General features: G+C 46.2%; 2 long non-coding RNA genes across 3 annotated transcripts in view; one reads left to right on the top strand and one right to left on the bottom strand.

The window, feature by feature from the left end:
- Nucleotides 1-20,623, bottom strand: part of LOC141121500 (uncharacterized) — a 1,788,704-nt gene that overhangs the window by 11,923 nt on the left and 1,756,158 nt on the right. The window lies entirely within an intron of this gene.
- On the top strand, nt 5,840-18,896 carry LOC141121502 (uncharacterized). Its single transcript, XR_012240573.1, has 3 exons — nt 5,840-6,810; nt 10,923-11,009; nt 17,005-18,896. It is a non-coding gene; the product is annotated as an uncharacterized lncRNA (long non-coding RNA).

The following is a 20,623-nucleotide window of genomic DNA, read 5'->3' as shown; positions in this document are numbered from 1 at the left end:
GAAAGCCCTCGGGGCTTTCACACTGGAGACAAAGCAGCAGCACTTTCGGGTCGGTTTGCAGGCGTTATTATTAGCTCAATAGCACCTGCAAACCGCCCCAGTGTGAAAGGGCCCTAATAGTTGTTTTTTAATGTATTTATTTTTCATGTTCACACATTATTATATTTCTATCTTTTAAGTTATTGTGTTATGTTGCACCTAACACTTAATATTTTTTCATGAAGCTCATTTGCATCATATGCCATTTTTAATTTAATTTAATTTTATCTTTATCTTTTTGTGTAGAGGTTTACATATACCTTTAACACGGTTTCACTTCATACGTAGAGCTGGTAACATTTATTATGGTGGATTGGATATATAGTTTATATTTATCATTTGAACAGCGCCATTCCCCTGGATAGAGTTTTTATTTTTCTAGGACCCAACTTAGGTGGTGTTCTTAATTAGGGGGGCTGCAGTTCTCCTTTCCCTAAGCGCGGATTTTTTTGATCGCTGTATAAATGCCAATGGTCCCAAAAATGTGTCAAAATTGTCCGATGTGTCCGCCATAATGTCGCATAGGTTCAAAGTAGTCCCCTTGTATAACAATGCAGAATTCTTTTCAGGATGCTGTGCAATATCTTTGCCACGGAGCGCTGAATGTCTGCAATGTCATTAAATCTGTGTCCGAATTTCGATCCATGTAAGGGCAAGCTGACTGTACCGAGGTTGACCTTTCGATCAACTTGGGTACAACCAGCATGTCAGATTTTTCTACATACAGGTACTGTCAGGCGGATGTAACCACTAGCAGTAACCATTGTATTCTGTCAGACGAGAATGCAGAATACAATAGTGTACCGGAGGCATTTCCCCATCAACACTGCGTTCATGGGGGAATTGAGCGATTTTCTTTTCTTTCTTTTAGCCATGCTGGAAGGAAAGAAAATTGTATCATTATGACTAGCATAATTCCAACCAATATTATTCTAGTTTTAAATAAGGGCATGGAAAGGTTAGAACTTCTATTACGTTTTTCATGCTGCATCTGACCCCACTGGGGACACTTTCCTTAATATGTGTCTTGGGGACACCGCTTTGAAATCAGGTCATGAAATGTCAACACACCAGAATAGGAAAGCACACACCAAAAAAAAAAAACCCAAAAAAAACAAACAAACTATGCTTTCCACTGAAGTTTGCAACCAATCATATTTGTTAGTAAATGTGACATGGAATCTATCTGGTTATTGTGATATAACAGATGCAGTTCTACAAATGTCAAACATCTACCACGTTTTTACTGTTAAAAAGGAAACTCTGTAGTCTGCCATGTACATTTGATAAGCATCACGTCTTTGGGTGACAAACAAAAAAAGTTGATAAAATGCCAGAAAGAAATGTTAACTTTTTGTCACCAGCGATGATAAACCAGTGCCAGGGCTCACATATTTGAAGTCACAATCCATAGAAAATCCAGCACATTGGTACCTTATCCAATATACAAAAGAAAAGCCAAATTAGGCTGTCTCCAAACTGGGACCCTTATCTATGGAATGGCAGAGGGGCTGCAATAAAAGTGCTCTGTTAGGCCAAAAGAGATTAGCTGAGCAGCATTTTGGGAAATTTATGCCATTGATCAATAATAATTTCTTCTCTCATTATCACATCATATATACAGCACAACACAATTCCGGTCAGCACTGAAAGAAATATTCATATTCATGCAGTGCAGCAGTCCTTATAAACAAGCTTTAGAATATTCTCCCCACACTCTCTGCTTAAAGCCACCACCCACCTCCTCACCACACACATATTCTTTAAAAAAAGACCCTTAACCACTTCGCGCCCGCACTATAGCCGAAAGACGGCTGCAGCGCGGACGCTATTTGCCGGGCGGCCGTCCCTGCACGTCCTGTTTACAGCCAGTCACAGATCGCTGAAAACGGCCAATCATAGTGGCCGTTTTCAGCGTGATCGGCGGTGCCAATGAGAGACGATCTCGTATGTAAACATACGAGATCATCTCTCATCGCCAGTGTTCTGCGGCTCTCCCTCCTCACACAGAGACAGAGTGTGAGGAGGGAGAGCGAACCGCTGCGGCGGTAAGTAAAAAAAAAAAAAAATCTTCATTTTGCAAAGAATTGTGGGAAAAAATGACAACATCAAAAACCTCACCGTGCCTCTTACTAAATACCTTGGAATGTCTACTTTCAAAAAAAGGGGTCTTTGTACTTTCCTGACTTGTTCGGGTCGCAAGAAATGAGATAGGCCGTCAGTGCATCAAGTGTGATCAATTTTTTATGATTTGCACCATAACTTGTAGACTCTCTAACTTTTACACGGACCAAATAATATCCATTCATTTGGGTTATTTTTACCAAAGATATGTAGCAGTATAAATTGTGGCCAAAATTTATGAAGAAAAATTAATAATTTGCTAAATTTTATCACAGAAAAATTCGTTTTTTTTTTCAAAATTTTCGGTCTTTTTTCATTTATAGCGCACAAAATAAAAAACCCAGGAGGTGATCAAATACCACCAAAAGAAAGCTCTATTTGTATGAAAAAAAGGACAAAAAATTCATTTGGTTACAGTATTACATGACTGAGTAATTGTCATTCAAAGTGTGACAGCGCTGAAAGCTGAAAATTGGTCTGGGCAGGAGGGGGGTTTAAGTGCCCAGTTGTCAAGTGGTTAAATCTAGGGTGGCACACAAGGCAGAATTTATGTAATGACATAAAAGCGCCATTCTGTGCAGGTGTAATAAGAGCCCATGATGACGCACCCTTAGGCTGGGTTCACATATGTGCAAATTGGATACAGTTTTCACCTCATCCAATTCACATGACAGGCGAGTGAGCGGCTCTCTATGGAGCCAGGTCACACAGGTCTGGGGTGGCCGCAGTCCGCATACAAAAAGGGTCCTGTGCGTTTTTTGGTCTGGTTCAGGTGCGAATTCAGGTAGAAATTCAGACCTGATTTGCACCTGAACCAGTGAACAGACACGTCCAGACCCCACAAGCAAACATGCGGCCGCACATATGTGAACTCAGCCTCAGGGGTTGTACCTTTGACAGCCTGGGCTCAGAGGGTTGAATGATGCTCCGTGTCATTTTTCATACAAATAAAGCACTATTAGTTAAAGCTCCAAAAAACACTTTACTACTGGACACTTTTCACCAGACTCTAATCTATCGGGGGTCTGTAAGTGGTGGGTGCTGATATAAGGGGACTCTGATATAATGGGGGTCTCTAATGGGGGGTGCTGACTGCTGATCTAATGGTTGGTCAGCAAGCATTAAATTGGCAGTCAGCACCCCCCATTAGTATCTTATTAGAGTCCTCTTAGATCAACACCAGTGGGGACTATAGTGTGAATGAGCCCCCTGTAGTGATCAGCGCTCCTCCCTACAGAGTGACCCCCATTAGATTAGTGTCCCTTTATATTAGCAGCATAGACTCACCCCCTCCCTTTATATTAGCAGCATAGACCTCCCCTGGGGTGACAGTCCCATCCCCCCCTTAGAGACCCTTCTAGCTCTGAGTCCCTTACATATCAGACAGTGCCCCTGCCCCCCCCCCACTTTATATTAGCAGCATAATCAGTGGCAGTCCATAATGGCGCCGCCACCTCTCTCAAGCCCCCCCCCCCCCTCTATCACCAATAGATAGATAGATTCATGCAATGCATGAATCTATCCATAGCCGCCGCTGCCATCCCCTATTCAGGCGCCTGGCCCCTTTTCGGGCGCAGGGCGCCTGAATTACAGCGGCATTGGTGTGTTTTTGAAGCACCTGTTTAGAGCCATAGGATCTAATAGGCGTTGCAGGTCACTCAGCTGTGTTAGAAAAGTTAATGAATATTCGCTTTCCTAACACTAAACCGCCTCTCCGCCAATCAGGTGCTCGGGTCTGTTACTTGTCACCTGATTGGCTGAAACGACAGGTGCCGCTATTGGACGCCTATCAGGAGGAGGGGACGGGAGATGAGGACGGCAGGAGACGCGCGCAGGACCCCGCTCGTCGCTGTCACCCGCTGCCCCACCAAGACAGGGTAAGTGGCGGGCAGACAGCGAGTGGATGGGGGGGGGTCACACTGGGGGGCACTGATGGGCACGCTGGCAGCATTTAATGGGCACACTGGCAGCATTTAATGGGCACACTGGCAGCATATGATGGCACAGTGGCGGCAAGTGATTTTTTTTTTTACATTTTTTTGCGTCGTCCCCCCCAGCAAAAATTTCGAGCCACTGAGCATAATAGACCTCCCCTGGGTGACGGTCATCCCACCCCACTCAGAGACCCTGCTAGCTCTATATCCCTTAAGTATCAGACATTGCCTGCCTGCCTCCACCCTCTACAGAGCAAGAAAAATCTCCCTTACCTTTCAGGAGCCGCTGTAAAGATGTGTGTTAGTGATGTCCAGTTCATGAACGAATCTTTCTTTTGAATCGATACTTTTCAATGAACTGATTGAATCGATTCCTCTGACTGAACTGATTCGTTTGAAACTGTTCAGTATGCACTCAATACTAGCATAGCAGGCCTTGTAATATGATCCTAGAGTGAGAGCTCGGCCCCTCCCTGCAACCAATCAGCGTGCTCAAGGCACAGTGACACCCAGGAACTGGATACAAACTTAAAAAGAGTCAAGAGCACACAGTACACCAAGTTAAAGAATCATACAAGTTACTGAGTTAAAGAATCATGAGTTGTTAGAACACAGTACACTGAAAGAACCATGAGTCATCACCAGTACTTTACAGTGCAAAATGAAGCCCCTTTCACTCTTGTGTGACTTGTCCTGTGACTTGGGACTACAAAGTCGCATGACATGTGGTACCTCATGATTTCCAATGAGTACCGTTCATATCTGTGCGTCTTCAAGTCACAGCGACTTCAAAGTAGTCACTGCACTACTTTGGTCCAATTTTGATGCGACTTAAGGCAGAGACCTCAAGATTACATAGGTATTGCTTCAAGTCGCATCAAAATCACATCAAAGTAGCGGTAAAAATAGTGGCAAAAATTGCACGACTTTCAAGTCGCACGAGTGTGAAAGGAGCCTAACGATTGGATTTTACTACCACGGTAGTAAAATCCGATAATTTTTCCTGTGCATGCGCTGTAAAGACTATGGAAAAATCTGATGGATAGCAATGTTAACTTGTGAAGTTATCCCATCAGAATGAGGTTCACATGCACAAAAACCCACTTTTCATTTACACAGCTTTTTGTGCGTCACCAAAATTGATGATGCTGACTAATCTGACAAATTGTGGGCTGACACAACAATAGGATTGTGCTCTGAGCAAGGAACTAAATACAAGTAAATGTCCCCAGGAACTGCCAACCTTCTGTGAAGAATCATTCTTCTGATTCTAATCATTTAAGAGGTTGAGTGAGAGCTTTGGTTCACTTGTTTGTCATTAGACTCAGCAAGTGAACCGAAGAATCGATTCATTGAATCGGTTCATTTCAGTGAGTAGTTTGAAATGAACCGATTCACTTAAAAGATCCGGACTTCCCATCACTAATGTGTGTGCGAAGTGGGGGCGGAGTCTAACACCACGCTCTCTCACTCATCGCGTCCCTGGTTGCTAGGAGACCAGACAGTTCCATTCACTGTCTATGGCTGGCATCGGCGCCGGTGGGTGGGAGAGAGAGCGCAGCCACAGACAGGGCAGTATGAGCCGGGCGGCTGCTGCAGGACATTGGCCACTGGAGCGGGAAGAAGAGGGGCCGGGAGAACATAGACCACGCCTGCTGGTGAGAGGCGGGGCCGCGAGCTGATAGACAGCAGAAATGAAGGGCGGAGCCTGTCACAGAGACCGCCAATCAGGTGCAAGCGCGCGGCGAGAGGGCGTTAGCTTACTGCGTCACTGACGGAGCTTCAGTCTGAGAGTAGCCAGCTAGATGAGCGACGCTATTCGCCTGTTCTCCGTCACGCCCACTTGATGTCTTCCTAAAGGTACGCCTTTGGCCGGTAAGAGGGCGGAGATTGTAAGTAGGGTATTTAGGGAGATAGGGGGCGGGGATTTACTGAAGCCGAGTCAGACATTTATACTAAGGGATCAAGGAAACTTATCATGGGCGGATCTAGGTCGGCTGCGCCCCTTTCATCGCAGATTTCAATTGCACCTCCCACCTACAACCCTTCTCCACTCCTGACGCTGCGGAGGAGGAATTTAATTTGACGCCGGTGTTGAGATATAGGTGCCAATAGACGTCTAAGGGGCGGAGTCTTGTAAGAGTCAGACGCCCCCAGGCTGTTGTCATGGTTACAGACGCCAGGTGTTTGCCGGGGTGGGCTCTCCTCTCCAGCTCCTCCCAACGGTCACGCAATACATTGAATGGGCGGCGCGGGCTCAAGGGGCAGCCCAGCTGTCCTATTTTAAGTCCCGTCCATTAGTATCTGACGGACTACAAAAGCCGGCTGTATCGGCCAATCACAGGCCACTCAGCAAGGCTCAGCAGGCACAAGCCCCACCCCTTGTTTCTGTCCTGGTCCTCGTTCTGCATCCATGAGAAGTACAAATTCGTAAACGGCAGCCACTATCACTACTTTGTGTCAGCCAGAGAATATGGGGGAGGAGCCAGGGACCTGCAGAACACAGGCCACGCCTATTATACAGCGGCGAGGCCACGAGCTGATAGCAGAAATGAATGGGCGGAGCCTGCCAATCAGGTGCGAGCGCGTGGCCTGAGGGCGTTATCTTAGTGCGTCACTGAGGGAGGTTCAGTCAGCGATTAGCCAGCTAGGGGAGCGGAGCGATTCGCCTGTTCTCTGTCACGCCCACCTTGATGTCTTCCTAAAGCAACAGGTAAGAAGGCGGAGATTGTAAGGGGGGGAGGGAATTAGTGAGATAGGGGGCGGCGATTTACTGAAACTGAGTCGGACATTTTTAATAACCCACAATCCTTCTCCACACCTGACGCTGCGGAGGCGGATTTTAGTTCTACGCCGCTGTTGGGGGAGGTGCCAATAGACATCTCAGAAGAGGGGTGGAGTCGTGCAGAGACGCCCCAAGCTGTTGTCATGGTTACAGACGCCAGGTGAGTGGTGGGAGGAGGTGGGCTCTCCTCTCTAGCTCCTCGCCTTCGCTCTCTGCTGAAATCTAGTCTCTGCCCCCGGCCATGCGTTACATTGAATGGGCGGATCGGGCACAAGGAGCAGCCCAGCTGCCTTGGACATGCGGCCCGCCTCCAATTTCAAGTCCCGCCCGTTAGTATTTGACAGACTACAGAAGCCGGCTGTACTGGCCAATCACAAGCCACTCAGTGCCGCGCGGCACCTCAGGCTCAGCGTGCCGGTTACCTAGCAACCCAATGTCAACACATTCCACGCGTCCAATCTAAGCGCGCCCGCCTCCTCGATGACGATTGGCCCGCCCCTTTAGTTACTACGTCACACGGCTCTCGTCTCAGAGGAGGGGAGACCTAAGATAGGACTGAGGAAATCTCGGAAATGATTGGGTGACGTGTAGTAGGTGGGTGGAGTCTGTGCCGTGTCCTCTGATGGAGGAGGTGAAGAAATATCCCGGAAATAATTGTGGGATATTCCAATGGGGACACTTCAATACCGGGCACTTATACACTTTCCTGCCCAGATCAATTTTCAGCTTTCAGCGTTGTCGCAGTTTGAATGACAATTGCGCGGTCATGCTACACTGTACCCAAACAAAATTTTTATCATTTTGTTCCCACAAATATAGCTTTCTTTTGGTGGTATTTGATCACCTCAGGGATTTTTATTTTCTGCTAAACAAACCATAAAAGACTGAAAATTTTGAAAAAAAAAGTATTTTTTTTTTGTTTCTGTTACAAAACTTTATAAATAAGTAATTTTTTTTTCCTCCTTCACTGATGGGGCGGCACTGATGGGCAGCAATGAGGTGTCACAGATGGGCACTAATAGGCAGCATGGATGGGCACCGATAGGTGGCACTGTACACAAATAAATGGTACTGATGGATGCCAATCAGTGAGGCCCATTGTGGGCACTGATTGGCATCCCTGGTGGTCCAATGTGGGCATCCTCGGGGGGGCTGCGCTGATAATCGATCAGCACAGACCCCCCCTGTCAGAGGAGCAGTCGATCGGCTCTCCTCTACTTGCGTCTGACAGACGTGAGCGAGGAAAAGCCAATCACCGGCTCTTCCTGTTTACCCTGTGATCAGCCGTGATTGGACACAGCTGATCACGTGGTAAAGAGTCTCCGTCAGAGACTCTTTACCTAGGTCGGTGTTGCGGGGTGTCAGACGTGTCCCCCAACAATGATCGCCCCGCAATGCACGCCCCCAGGGGCGCGCAGCGGCTTGATATCCTGAAAGACGTCTCGTGTCAGGATATTGAAACCACTTTGCCGCTGTCATTTTGCTATATGACGGTCGGCAAGTGGTTAAAGCGGAGTTTCACTCAAAAATGGAACTTCCGCTTTTCGGATTCCCCCCCCTCCCCCTCCAGTGTCACATTTGGCACCTTTCAGGGGAGAGGGGGAGCAGATACCTGTATAATCCAGGTATTTGCTCCCACTTCCGGGCATAGATCACTTCAGTATCCACGGTTATCTACACCATGTCCGGCCCCTCCTCCGTCCCCCCCGCTGTCTTCTGGGAGACACACAGGTCAGAGAAGACAGCAGGGACCAGTGAGAACGTGCAGCGTGACTCGCGCATGTGCAGTAGGGAACCAGGCTGTGAAGCCGCAAGGCTTCACTTTCTGATAACCTTACCGAAGATGCCGGTTCCTCCACCTGAGAGCCGAGGGACAGATCGACAGAGGACATCGCGGGTGCCCTGGACAGGTAAGTGTTCTAATAAAAGTCAGCAGCTGCAGTATTTGTAGCTGCTGACTTTTTAAATTCTTTTTTTTTTTGGCGGAACTCCGCTTTAGAACAGAAAGTGCAGCGCTAATAAAACATGAAAGATAGGGAATATAAAATGCGGGCTAAAAAAGACAGGATAAAGCACAATATGATCCACCACAGTGTATAAACAATCAGTCCATGATTCCAGTCCACATATATCTTCAAAGTGTAGGAGACTGCATGCTGACACAAACGGTGATTCCAGGTGCCCACCACCACGATAACAAATGGCCTCTCACCTGATGTAGTGGACCCTTTGATTATAGAGGGTCACAAAACGCCTTTTCCATAAATCAATAGGTATGCAGCATGTCAATCAAGGACCGGGTACAGGACACGCCATATAAAATAAAAAGTGGCAAGAGGATAGTGCTCTCCGTATAATAAACTCTTTATTCAATAGTAAAAAGGTAACACTCACAAAGATAGTACTTGGTAAAAGCAGACAAACTTTCTTTAAGATCCTCCGATCTTCCGGACAGTGTAGCAGATGCGCAGTGGCCAGTGGAACTCCGCTTTAGGCCCGGTTCACACTTGTGCGATGCCAAACATCACACAGGCATCGCATGTAATTTGCAGCGCACTACCGTTCACATTACATGCGATGTCTGTGCGGTGCAATATCAGCCATACAGATAGTATGGCTGATATCGCACCGCATTCGGTGCAAACACGCACACGACCCTTTTTTTGTTCGGACCAGAATCGGATCGCATGTGTGTTCACACGCATGCGATCCGATTCATGTCCGAACTGTCAGTTCGCAGTGCGATATGCAAGCTGGACTGGGGGTGTCGTTAACAATGTATTGACACTCCCCAGCAATTTGCATATGGCAGTGTGAACTGACATGCGAGTTGGTGCGATGCGGGAACCCGCAGTGGATTCGCAGTGTTCTCGCATCGCACCAGTGTGAACCGGGACTTAAGGAGGCACTCTGATGGGTTCACCTGATTTAAGGAGGCACTCCAATGAAAACACCTGATTTAAGGTAATACCAAAGGTAACATTTTTTGGGGGGAAATAACAAACATGTTATACTTACCTGCTCTGTGTAATGGTTTTGCACAAAGCAGCCCCAATCCTCCTTCTCTCGATTTCCCCTCCAGCACTCCTGGCTCCTTCTCTTCTCCAAGTGCCCCATAACAAGCCGCTTGCTATGGGGATACTCATTTTTGCTCAATGCCAAGCCCTGCTCTGTGTGTCATACAGAGCACAGCTTTGCTCCCACCCTTACTGGCTGTGAGTGACAGCAGCAGGAGCCAATTGCTCCCAGTGCTGTGTCTGAGCCAATGAGAAGGGAGAGAGCCTCTGCTCTCAGCTACACAGCGCTGGATGGAGATCAGGGCTGGTGGAAGGATTCTTTCCCACACAAGTGAAGGTGCATTTTACTGCCCCCTTTATCCTGGCGCCCTAGGGTGGCTGTCCAGCTTTATCCTGGTGCCGGGCCTTCCTCTTCATGAGTCCTGTAATCTCATACATTTGTAAAGCATTTTACAAACATATACATGTGTACAGCGTTACTTACCGCCCAAATATGGACTTGGACGCACTCTTTATTTTTTGTACACTGTTGAACAGCAGAGAGAAATGACGATGGGCAGTACAGCACACACGATGTACAGCTACACACACAATGACATGCTGGGCACATCTGTCAGACCTGTGTGAATGAGGCACAATGCTATTAGAAGACATGAGTGCAGGAAAACACATTCCTTCCATGTACAGCATCCGCACCCCTGTAGTGTTTCCCCTGCATGTCCCAGCACAGACACTGCAATTAGCCACTTACCCACCAGAAGATTTACCCCCTTCATGACCAGGTCATTTTTGCAATACAGCACTGCGTTACATTACCTGACAATTGCGTGCATAAATAAACATTATGTCTTTTTTTTCCCCACAAAGAGAGCTTTCTTTTGGTGGTATTTGATCTCCTCTGCGTCTTTTATTTTTTGCGCTATTAACAGAAAAATCTGAAAAAAAAAAAGTTTTACTTTCTGCTATGAAACACATCTTGTAAAATAAAAAATATAAAAAAATCTTATTTCTTTATACGTTTAGGCAAATATGTATTCTGCTACAAAATCACAAATTACAAAATCACATATTGATTGGTTTCCCTGAATGTTATCGCATCGACAAACCATGGTATGTACGCTGGAATTTGTATTTATTGATTTTATACTACTAATAGTGGCGATCAGCAACCTACTGTGGGACTGCAATATTGCGGCAGACAATCGGACACTAACTGACACGTTTGGCACTTTGTGGGAACCAGTGACACTAATACAGTGATCAGTAATAAGAAGCACTATCACTGTACTAATGATACTGTCTGGGAAGGGGTTAAAGATCTAGGGCGATTAAAGGATTAAATGTGTAGCTGACCAGTGTTTGTGTGTGTGTACAATGTGCTGCTTTCACTAAGGAATGTGCTGGATCTTATTCCATGAAAACAAAATTCAGCAAATCCTTGCTGACAGGACAGAGCTCTGCTTTGTTTACATAGATAGAGCTCCGTCCAGTGTGTCTCCTCGCCGATCAGTGGGTGCTGTCGGTCATCCTTTGGCCGGCACCCACTGATTGGCTTCTGCTGTGACTAATCACAGCAGAAGCAGTGTGCACACCCCTTAACCAGGAGAGCAGAATCGCGTGCGTGCATATATATATATATATATATATATATATATATATATATATATATATATATATATATATATATATATATATACATATATACATATATATATATATATATACATATATACATATATATATATATATATATATATATATATATATATATATATATATATATATATATATATATATATATACATACATATATACACACACACACGCGATTCTGCACAGTGCGGCCGCCCTGTAGCAGTAAAGCTAGAATGAACCAGTCGCCAAATGGTTAATGCAAAATAGTTCATTCCTCAGTCAGTTTTTATCTGCTGTGTCCCAATAGGCAGATTTCTTTTCACTTCCTGTCATGGAGACCCAACAGGTAGTGAAAGAAAATCTCCACATTAAGAGAAGTGTCATAGGTGTCCTATCAAAATATTTCCCCTCACCTCTATTTCCGGTGACAACCCATCACTTTCTGTTGCAGAGACAATGGTCATGGTGACCAATTGTGAGGGTGAAAGAGACTGCATCAGAAACCTTACAGGGGTTCTAACCCTTCCACACGCCATGCAAAACTAGAAATAAATGAGCTGTCAGTGCCCACGCAGCTGGTGTAGCGATCCAGAGGTTTGAAATCCCTGCTCTTCTCCCTCTTCTTTCCTGGATAGATCAGAGCCATTCTGATGGATAAAAACTGCTCTAATCCATCCTGGAAGTCCTACAGAAAGAAGAGGGAGAAGAGCTGGGATTTCATATCTCTGGACCACTACACCAGCTGTGCGGGCACTGACAGCTCAGCACCCACAAGGGTAAGTACAGTGGGGACCGGGGGAGGTGTAGAGTGTTAGTTCATTTTTGAAAATGTGAACTTTAATCACTTCAGCTCTGGAAGGTTTACCCCCCTTCATGACCAGGCCATTTTTTGCGATACGGCATAGCGTCACTTTAACTGACTTTTGCACGGTCGTGCAACACTGTACCTAAATAACATGTATGTCGTCCCCCCCCCCCCCACAAATAGAGCTTTCTTTTGGTGGTCTTTGATCATTTCTGCGGTTTTTATTTTTTGCGCTATTAACAAAAAAAGACCAACAATTTTGGTGCACTCACACCGGTAATGTCCTGTATGGGGAGGCAGAGAGCTTCTCTGTACTCTTCACTGTACTGTGCCGACCCAGCTCCTGCTGTGCTGAGTGGGAGTTACGATGTACTTTTTCAACCAGGATGCCACGGCACCCGATTGAGAAAGGCTGGTCTAAGAAACCAGAAGCAACAAGTATTTTTTCATTTCCGGTTTTGCCGGATGCAAACAGGTCATTACTGGCTTGGGAAAGCATTAAATCAAACCGATCTTGGTGTGATCAGATGCTTTCAAAACGGTAGTAAACTTTTTGAAAAAAAAAAAAAAAGTTTCCTCCTGCCAAGCAATATCATAATGTGCTAGTATGCACCACATACTAGCACTTTATGAAAGGCTTACCTTGAAACAAAGCCCTCCAGCGATGTGCTGTCACCACTGTAGAGGCTTCTATCTTTACCGGGTCTTCCTTCCGTGTTCACGAGCCGCAAAGACATCGTTCCTGCGCACACATGCGGGAGTCTCGGCTATGGCACACAGCTCTGAAGGAATGGCACCGGTATGCTGTTCCTTCAGAGTGCATGCGCTGGTGATGTCACCAGCCGATGCTTGCTAGAATATCTAGATATTCATTTTACCTACAGGTAAGCTTCATTATAAGCTTACCTGTAGGTAAAAATCAAAATGCAGAGTTTACTACCACTTTAAGGGCTGAAGAGAGATCTGGGGTCTAATAGATGTCTCAGTAAAGAGTAGCTGTCACTGCCCATGCTATCACAAGGAATGTTGTTGGATGTTGCTTGTGGATGGAACACTTCACACAACAACTGAGTGTAGATCGGTGTATACTAGATCCCAATGTCTGTGTCACACCTCACTCTCCACCACTGTGAGAATTCACCGCTCACCTCTCTTACAGACCCAAGAATTCTAGGTCTAAATCCCCCTTGAGCCCCCTTTTCATTATTCACACATATATATATGTAGCAGTAACTCACGGTGGAGCTGCTGGTTTAAGCGGGCCTGTTACATTCACTCTTACTGCCCTCTGTTTCACCGGCACCGGGTCTAGGGTTCCGTCGAGTTTACTTCTGGACGACACACGCACCAACACTGGAGTACGTTTTCAATGCTTTATTAAACAAACGACTTAGGAAATAGCAGGAAAGAGGTGGAAAGGAAACTTGCAGAAGAAACTCAAATATCCTCTTGTAGGGTTCTCTTGACAAATGTCCTGGTAGAATTCAAATACTATATGGAATGCGCTCCCCTTGTGGGACACACTCCTTGCTCGTCTGGATAGGCCTCTCTCACCGGTCTAGCAGACAGTACGCAGCACGAATCAAAGTCTCTGCCACAGACTTGTTTGGGAACAAAACCCGTACGATCCTCTGCCACAGGATGTATCAGATTTTCTGTAGTGAATGTCAGTCACAGTGCTTGAACCTTTAAGCCAACCCGACAACACTATGCTGTATAGTTGCTTTCAGATACGTCCTCCAACCGAGTCACCAGGCCCCTCCTATAGACCAGCACGCTGCGTGATCCCTCCAAGACGGGTCCTCCCCTGGGATCTCCTCGGTTGTCCAGCTTCGTCACACAGGATCGACAGCTCAGGACCATTCCTCGGCCGCGGTGGTAGGCCCCGGACAAGCCTCTGGACCCACCCCACCCCAGCTCCTTAACGCATAACTGTCGGCCAGGAGGGCCAGCAGGTGGCTGAAAAACAAACCCCAAAATATGGCGTCTGTCCCATAAATACCCTCGCCCAGAATGCAACTCGGAGGACCACCTCCACCGAGTTGTCTCCAGGACAGAAGAGCATCTATACACTTCAACACATTGCCTTTCCAACACTAACCAGTGGTAACAGCGACACCCACCGGTCAGCACGGAAACACACACCACGTCAGCCAAGCTGGAACAGAGGCAAACTCAACCTTCCTAACGCACAAATGACTACATTTACCTAACATGCGGTAGATTGCAAATCTACCAGCGCTACATATATATTGTGTATGTAATATTTTGTCATTATTTTTTAATAGACGTTGTAGGTACTAAAAAGTAGTACTACAACATATTATAAAAATGAATCTGGTTGGTGTGGAACACGCTGAGGCAGCGCAGGAGTTTTTCATTACACATATTAGCAAATCATTGCTTTTTTTTTAATGTAGATTTTACACAGTGTCACAACTTTTTGGAATTGGGGTTGTGTTATTATTATCTATGCTGCTTTCTATCTTCAGCGTGTTATATTGAAGCCCCACTCAGGAGTAAAATAACCTTTTTACCCCAGCCTCCTGGGATATGTCACACGTGCAAGGAGCCTGCAGAACCAGTCTTATTGCACCGCACAATCTCATGCATGCACAGCGGGGTGCCGGTTGAGATTGCTCAGGAAGTCACAGCAGACTCCCAAATTCCAAGATGGAGGTGCTGGGGACCCAAAGAACCGTCTGCTGAATGATAGCAGGGACTGGACAGTACCTCATTTTAAAAGGTCAACAGTTGCAATATTTGTTGCAGGGGACCATTTATTTATTTATTTTAGAAGTGAAGTTCCACTTTAAAGAAAGGAAATAAAAAAAAGTGTTACTTTTTTTTTTTATAAGTGAAAAAAAATGTAATATCACCCCATTGCAAACACTCAGCATAGGATGCATTTATATGAAGTATCACTGTGACCGTCGGCGTGAGAGTAATAATTCCAGGGTCAAAATTCATAGATAGTTAATATGATAATAACTGTGAGCGCAAGGTACAGTGAAATATAAAACCGAATAATAGTAATAAAAAAATCACTAGTAGTCTGTATTGAAAGGGGGGTCATTAGACCATAAGCACAACAATAGTAGTCCAATAATAGAAATAATGGTGGGATGATGAGGACGGCTGCTGTCATCAGAGAGCTGGCTCTGTACACAGAAATAGAAGGGGAGAACAAAGGAAGCGCCACCTAAGTGCAGTATTAAAGGCTGGTTTTTAATGGCAAGGTATACATAAACACTCACAAGATGTAAGGAAGATACAGGCTCATCTGTATAAGTAGTCCCGAGGGCTCCTCGAGTCCGGAAAGGGTTCCTGGTGCGTGGTATGTTAATGGCAGGTCCACAGCACGTCCTGTGGCCACAGGAGAGGAGCCGGTGTTCTGCCGAGAAAGTTCCGCTCGGCGGATAAGTTCCCCCCTCTACCGCGCAGGCGCTGCGCCTGCGCAGTAGGATCCGGCGGAAATAGCCGAAGCGGAATAGCTGAAAATCAGCTGCACACGGCGCCTGTAAGAGGGCCCCTCGCGGGCTTGCTTCGCTCGCCACGCTTCGGGCACGGCCTCGCTTCGCTCGGCTCTTTTAGATTCCCCCTCTAGGTCCACTTGGATGGTGGGAAAGGAACCTGGATCTAGGGCGCAGGCGCCGTGTACAGATGATTGAAGCGTTTGAGCTTCGGCTATCTCCGGCGGCTGACAGTAGTTGGTACTGCGCAGGCGCTGCGCCTGCGCAGTACAGGGGGGGAACTTATCCGCCAAGGGAACTTTCTCGGCAAGACACCGGAACCAGCGTGGAACGCACGGAAGCGACGTCACGGGTCACAGATCACATACGGAGGAGCTAGTCACAGGAAAGGAAAAGAGACTGGCAGCCTACGCGCTCGGAGCTTCAGCTCCTTCTATTGGCCTGGAATGGTATATATATATAAAGTTTTATATGTATTTTTCTTGTGTGTGTATATATGTATGTATATGGGCATATATGTACCTGTCATATATATTTTCTTACCCAATCGAATATTATTTTTCCATCATTTAATTTTCTAATCACGTTATATGTATAAGCTTATGCCACAATCCATGTCAAATCTATCAGGACGCAATAAACCACATTGTAATCACTTAGAGAAGATTTGTGGCTGTTCAGAGACCAGTCCACGCTGTGATTTGTTGTCCCACAGCACAGACATATAAATAGCACTATACCATTCCAGACTCCGAGTGCATAGCCTGCCAGTCTCTTTTCCTTTCCTGTGACTAGCTCCTCCGTATGTGATCTGTGACCCGTGACGTCGCTTCCGTGCGTTCCACGCTGGTTCCGGCTCCTCTCCTGTGGCCGCAGGACATGCTACGGACCGGCCATTAACATACCACGCACCAGGAACCCTTTCCGGACTCGAGGAGCCCTCGGGACTACTTATACAGATGAGCCTGTATCTTCCTTACGTCTTGTGAGTGTTTATGTATACCTTGCCATTAAAAATCAGATTCTAATATTGCACTTAGGTGGCGCTTCCTTTTGTTCTTCCCTTCTATTTCAGTAATAAGAACTGGCTGCGGGAAGCTCTGGATCCTGGACATGGTAAGTTACTGATTTTTAAAATATAATTATATAGTATTTGTATCTGCTGATTTTTTTTTTTTTTTTTTTTTTACAGAAAACCCAACTGAAGTTCCTGTCTTGGTCACACAGCCCAGTCCTCCTATCTCCGCTCATGTCCAGACTTAAGGATGGGCTCAGCCATGTTCGGATATGAATCTGAACTCGCCTGGGTTATCTCACCGGGAAGCTCCCACTTATTGTAAGGGCAGGGGAGACTGATGTGAATTGGTGTAATATTTCTCTAGCTGGGAGCGGGACTGTCAGTGCTGTTTGGACTGAAGGGACCATCTGGCGTAGAGAGAGACTGTCATAGTTGCCAACATTGCAAAAAAAATATGAGGGACACTTTTTTGGCTGTAGGCGGAGCCGTACAATAATTAGGGGGCGGGGCATTCATTTGTAGAAATGGCTTAGCAAAAAAATTATAAGTGCGACGCGCTAAGCGCGCCGAGGTGAAAAATGGGTGCGACTTACTCTAAAAGTGGGTGTGGCTTTTGCGAAACGTGGGCGCGGCTTAAATAGGCGGGGCTCAAGAGGGTGTGGTTAGAGTCTGAGATGAATGAGGGATAGAGAGGGAAAGGGGGAGAAGGAAAGGGGGACAGGGGAATGACGGGACAGCAGCCCCAGATCCTACACAACAATAGAAATATGTGTATTCTAGAAAGTTTAACAATCAGCAGATAAAGATACTCCAAACGCCTGGTGTTAGCGCCTCAATCATCCTGGCACCATGGTTGTTATGGTGTCAGGGTGAATGAAGTGCAATTATTTCTATTATTACATTGTAATGTAAAATTAAATCATTCAACTCACCATAATGCAGAATCAGTGGGATCCCTGAGCGTGTCACTAGCCACGTCGCCTTCCACGGGCAGAGTCTGTCCTTGCATCAGGTGCCCCTGGCAGAGTCTGTCCTTGCATCAGGTGCCCCTGGCAGAGTCCGTCCTTGCATCAGGTGCCCCCGGCAGAGTCCGTCCTTGCATCAGGTGCCCCCGGCAGAGTCCGTCCTTGCATCAGGTGCCCCCGGCAGAGTCCGTCCTTGCATCAGGTGCCCCCGGCAGAGTCCGTCCTTGCATCGGGTGCCCCCGGCAGAGTCCGTCCTTGCATCAGGTGCCCCCAGCAGAGTCTGCATAGACCCCCTCAGTGCAGACCCCCTCCATCAGTGCAGACCCCCCCTCAGTGCAGACCCCCCTCAATGCAGACCCTCCTCAGTGCAGACACCCCCTATATTAGTGCAGCCCCCCCACTCAGTGCAGGAGCGGCCGGTGTTCTGCCGAGAAAGTTCCCCTTGGCAATGAAGGACCCCCTGTACTGCGCAGGCGCAGCGCTTGTGCAGTACGGGGCTGGGAAACTTTCGGCAAGACACGGCGACGGCGCTGTGTCTTCTGCTTGTTTCAGTGGAGAGGGGAGGGGCCGAGCAGCTAAAGAAGCCGCTTCATTGGCTGCACGGATCAAGCACCCTTCCTCTCTCCACTTACTCACACTAGGGGGAAGATCGAGCGGCGGCGGCCGCCGCCATTTTGCTGGAGCCAGCTGCTCCAAAAACAAAAAAAAAACAACATTCCCAATTTTCCTTATGGAAAATCCCAATTCGGGACAGCCTCCATCCGGGACGAGGGTCCTAAAATCGGGATTGTCCTGGGAAAATCGGGACTGTTGGCAACTATGGACTGTCACTGTAACTCAGGTATCGGTGAGGTGTCTATTATCTGTGCTGCTGCACACTGCTGTTAGTGTCACTGTGAGAGACAATTTCATGTGTGTGTGTAAATCAATTGTATTTACTATTGTAAATAAAATAAAAATAAAAAATCTACCTTAAATCACATCGCTAATTGCATTATGTACTTGTTTGTAGCCTAAATACTAAAATATGCGCTTAAAACTGTAATTTTGTAACTTTTGGAAATGCCAGTAAATTTTGGGTGTTGTGTCAGTAAATTTCAATCTGGTAGGTTGGCAACACTGCCTCTTAACATGCCCTGGCAACAGTCCAACAGTTGTCAGTCCTCAGGCTGAGTGTGCCAACCTTTACCAACCCTGTCTAGGAATATTTTATTAGCATAGCTGGTAGTAGATTGTCACATTCAGCCAGACTTTCTGCAATGTTGAAGTCATTTTATAGCTTCTTCATCCCACTTCTTCAGTTCTGGAGAAGGTATGATGGACCTTCAACATTACAGAACAAGTCCAGTTGAATGTGACTACTACCATCTATGCTATGACCTGGATGCATAGGAACCTTCACAGACAGTAATCATGGAAGAATGTATTTATTATTACACCGCCACAGAACATACAGATGGATCTTGTATCAGACTTTATTAAAGGGGGGTTCCGGCCGCTATATATTTTTTTTTAAAAGTCAGCAGCTACAAACAGTGTAGCTGCTGACTTTTAATAAGGACACTTACCTGTCCAGCGAGCCCGCGATGTCGCCCCCCCAGGCCGATCCATCCATGGGATCGGCTGCCAGCGCCTCCATCTTAACGAAGGGAAACAGGCAGTGGAGCCTTGCGGCTTCACTGCCCGTTTCCTACTGCGCATGCGCGAGTCGCGCGGCGCTTTGTGAATGGCCCCGTTGCTTCCTGGGACACACACAGTTCCCAGAAGGCAACGGGGCCGCTCACCGAAGAGGAGGAAGCGGCAGATTAGGAAGACTGCCTAGCAACAAGGGTTTCAGGTAAGTTAACCACTTCAGCCCCGGAAGGATTTACCCCTTTCCTGACCAGAGCACTTTTTACAATTTGGCACTGCGTCGCTTTAACTGCTAATTGCGCAGTCATGCAATGCTGTACCCAAACGAAATTTGCGTCCTTTTCTTCCCACAAATAGCGCTTTCTTTTGATGGTATTTGATCACCTCTGTCGTTTTTATTTTTTGCGCTATACACGGAAAAAGACCAAAAATTTTGAAAAAAAATGATATTTTCTACTTTTTGTTCTAAAAAAAATCCAATAAACTCAATTTTAGTCATACATTTAGGCCAAAATGTATTCGGCCATATGTCTTTGGTAAAAAAAAAATGTCAATAAGTGTATATTTATTGGTTTGCGCAAAAGTTATAGCGCCTACAAACTAGGGTACATTTTCTGGAATTTACACAGCCTTTAATTTATGACTGCCTATGTTGTTTCTTGAGGTGCTAAAATGGCAGGGCAGTACAAAACCCCCACAAATGACCCCATTTTGGAAAGTAGACACCCCAAGGAAATTGCTGAGAGGCATGTTGAGCCCATTGAATATTCATTTTTTTTGTCCCAAGTGATTGAATAATGACAAAAAAAAAATTACAAAAAGTTGTCACTAAATGATATATTGCTCACACAGGCCATGGGCATATGTGGAATTGCACCCCAAAATACATTTAGCTGCTTCTCCTGAGTATGGGGATACCACATGTGTGGGACTTTTTGGGAGCCTAGCCACGTACGGGGCCCCGAAAACCAATCACTGCCTTCAGGATTTCTAAGGGCGTAAATTTTTGATTTTACTCCTCACTACCTATCACAGTTTTGAAGGCCATAAAATGCCCAGATGGCATAACCCCCCCAAATGACCCCATTTTGGAAAGTAGACACCCCAATCTATTTGCTTTGAGGCATGTTGAGTCCATGGAATATTTTATATTTTGACACAAGTTGCGGGAAAGTGACAAATTTTTTTTTTATTTT

The sequence above is a fragment of the Aquarana catesbeiana genome, unplaced genomic scaffold, assembly GCF_042186555.1.
Source record: "Aquarana catesbeiana isolate 2022-GZ unplaced genomic scaffold, ASM4218655v1 unanchor211, whole genome shotgun sequence".
In the NCBI taxonomy this organism is placed as follows: Eukaryota; Metazoa; Chordata; class Amphibia; order Anura; family Ranidae; genus Aquarana; species Aquarana catesbeiana.
Note: the sequence above shows the minus strand (reverse complement) of the source record. Positions and strands in the feature narration are given on the sequence as shown.